At 37.7% G+C, this 2,500-nt stretch overlaps 1 protein-coding gene across 1 annotated transcript in view; it reads right to left on the reverse strand.

The window, feature by feature from the left end:
- Positions 1–2,447: 2,447 nt before the first annotated feature.
- The window catches only part of LOC138027566 (EH domain-binding protein 1-like), a 31,495-nt gene continuing 31,442 nt past the window's right edge, over positions 2,448–2,500 (reverse strand). Inside the window, exon 23 of the mRNA XM_068875112.1 lies at positions 2,448–2,500. This exon is cut by the window's right edge and continues 2,527 nt beyond it. The gene's annotated coding sequence lies outside the window, so the exon portion shown is untranslated.

Below are 2,500 nucleotides of genomic sequence, written 5' to 3' on the forward strand. Positions count from 1 at the left end.
AACAACAACATTATTTCTGGTTTAAGATCTGGTAAAGCATGTGTTCCCTTTAGTATTCCTAAACCATTACTTAAGATATAAAGGCTGTTATCTCTATGCCTCTGGAAAGTTATATAATCAATCATTTTCTTTAGGTGTTATTCCTGATTCTTTTAAAATTGCTCGCGTCATTCCTGTTTACAGACTGGATCTCATTTGTTGTTAGCGAATTATAGACCAATATCTCTCTTGTCAGTTTTTAATCAGGTATTGGAGAGACTAAATTAAATGTATAATGGGTTAATTGAATATCTAGATAAGTACAGCATAATTTTTTCTAGGATCTTTTCGTTCCATCCTCATGGAGGTATCTTTTCTTCTGGCATAGTGGAACACAACAATGGGGTTGGCATAATTTTTCTCTTTGACAAAAGCGATCGAGCACGGCCTTTCTGACCTCGTTTTCATGGTAATTAGTCACCAGGTCCGCGCGCCGACCGCCATTATGAAAGTCGGGTATGCGCGAGACACAGCGGGCTCAAGTCAGAGTTAGCAAACATATCATGGGGGATCATGGGGCACGCGGTTTGAAGAGTGCCGTCCAAGGTTGGATCAAAATGAGTTTGATGGCAGAGGTCCCTTCTCCCGTACTCGTCAGCCCACCCAGCGAACGCGAACGCGAACGCGAAAAGAGATCTCTGGTAGAAGGGAATTTTGTTTTCTCCTTTTTCTTTATTCACTTGAAATCGTGTAAGAAATGAGTCGGACGTAGAAACCATGAATTAGGTGTTTAACGGCGCACCTTCAAAGAGATTATTCAGATTTCTACTTTTGCATTGTTCATATTGGACGTGTGGACAATGAAGTCAATAAGGGTTGTGTGCTTTGGTGTTTCTTCAGCCTTTAAGTCAGATCGAAATCTGTTTTGTTTTAAAGTGGATGCTACACATAGTCCTATTTGATCAATATTTTGAAACTGATTCAACAACTTTAAGGCTTGGGCAAACGGCTATTATATTCCCTTCCGTCCTAATTATTATTATTATTATTATTATTTTATATATTTATTTGTGTTTGAACTGAATGCAAGACTCCTTAGATGCAACTCAATGATGTGAATACAATTTTATGTTTATGTAAATTTGTCAATTTCTTAATTTATTACTATTAATTTAATTTTTATCTGTACTATCTATTTTGCCAGTTTACTTCTTTACATATACCGGTATGTATATATTTTTGTTTTCCTTTCATTTAATTCCTATGGTAGTGGCCATCTCGAAAGCATTTGCTACTATGGCCACTACTCACTTTTCCACTTTTTCTCACTCAAGTATAATTAGTCTGTTTACTTCTTTCTTTTAATTGTTATGACCATTATTTATTTTCTGAAATAGTGCATAATAATAATAAATCTTAAATCTTGAATCTTCAACATTTGCTTCAACATCCGTTCGATTTTGTTGAACAGCGATGTTGAAACCCTTTTTGAACCGTGTTGAAACACGTTTGATCAAAGGTGATGTTAAGGACGGTGCCTACTATTGTTATTGCACATACGTTCTGCGCATCTCGAGATACTCGGGTTTCCTATCGGTTATGCTTACTAATAGTGATATTTTTGCGCGGTTTAAAACTATCCGGAGAAAGTAGATCTTAGTAAGTACTCTTGGCAAACCAAAATGGAAATTGGTGGTAACCATGCATTTTTTAGAGATAATTAAGATTCAATTTGACAAAGAACGTCATACATTGCTTTGTATCTTAAACCTTTTTAGAAATATTATTCATCAGTTATCTTTGAAAAATGCGTGGTTACCCCCAATTTTTTTTTAAGATCTACACCGTCCTTAATGATGCGTTAAAACCGTTTTCCCATCCCAACAGCCAACATCGCTCAACATAATCGAAAGGATGTTAAAGCAAATGTTGAAGATGTTTGCCCGGGTCGTTACAATCGCACCTACATCCGATCCATACACGCGTTTTCAATGGGTTTCCGAACATGTGACAATCATTATATGGCCTCTCTCCTCGGTGCTTTTCATGCAGGACCTAATTGGGGCTTTGGCCACACTGCACACTGCTTGTCGTGAAATTTACAATCGATCAAGAAACAATTATCTACAGTGTATGCACCTAATAATCACAACTGGTTGGTTGGCCGCGCTAGGTCATTGGGTTGTACTGTTCAATGCAGCAACTGATCCGAATCTAATCCTCCGAGACTTGAGCTCGATTATCACGCAAACGCTTTCTCTTGTTTCGGTGAAAAAACAAGGTTACTGAACACGTGAGGGTAAGCACACTATTATAACCATCTGGACGTGTATCAAATAGCGATATAGGAACACATTTCACCGGCGACGGCTGAAGAACTTTACGTTAAAACTAACCAGGAGCCAAACCCAGGGCTGATACCTCGACACTTAACTACAAGAGACCACACAGGCTATCACTAACGCAGGTCTATTTCTCACTTAATTATTTAATGTGAACCTCGGTATTAAATATACAAACA

This window comes from Montipora capricornis, chromosome 2, assembly GCF_036669925.1.
Source record: "Montipora capricornis isolate CH-2021 chromosome 2, ASM3666992v2, whole genome shotgun sequence".
Taxonomy (NCBI): domain Eukaryota; kingdom Metazoa; phylum Cnidaria; class Anthozoa; order Scleractinia; family Acroporidae; genus Montipora; species Montipora capricornis.